Source organism: Leptonychotes weddellii, chromosome 10 (assembly GCF_054177405.1).
Source record: "Leptonychotes weddellii isolate Sample4059 chromosome 10, ASM5417740v2, whole genome shotgun sequence".
NCBI lineage: Eukaryota > Metazoa > Chordata > Mammalia > Carnivora > Phocidae > Leptonychotes > Leptonychotes weddellii.
In genome coordinates, this window is record NC_138378.1 from 94,973,586 (window position 1) to 94,974,020 (window position 435).

A 435-nucleotide genomic window follows, 5' to 3' on the forward strand; every position below is an offset into this window, starting at 1 on the left:
AGATTTAGATAGTTCTGCTGTGTTTATTAAAATGAATCACATAATTTAATTTTTTAAAAAGATTTATTTGAGAGAGAGAGAGAAAGTGCATGCATAAGAGCAAGGAGGGAGGCAGAGGGAGAGGGAGAGAGAATCTTAAGCAGGCTCCACACACAGAGCGGAGCCCGATGCCAGGCTCGATCTGATGACCCTGAGGTCATGACCTAAGCCAAAATCAAAAGTTGGACACTCAACCGACTGAGCCACCCAGGCACCCCACATAATTTATTTTAAACTAATTATAAGATGATGAATATAAAGTTCAAAAAGACATTGAGAGATGGTTTTATTGGCTAAATTATGATATAGAGGTAGTATATGAAGATATTTCAGATGACTAAGTTTTCCTTATACCTAAAAGTTTCAGTTACCACATTAAAACTTTTTTTTTTTTTT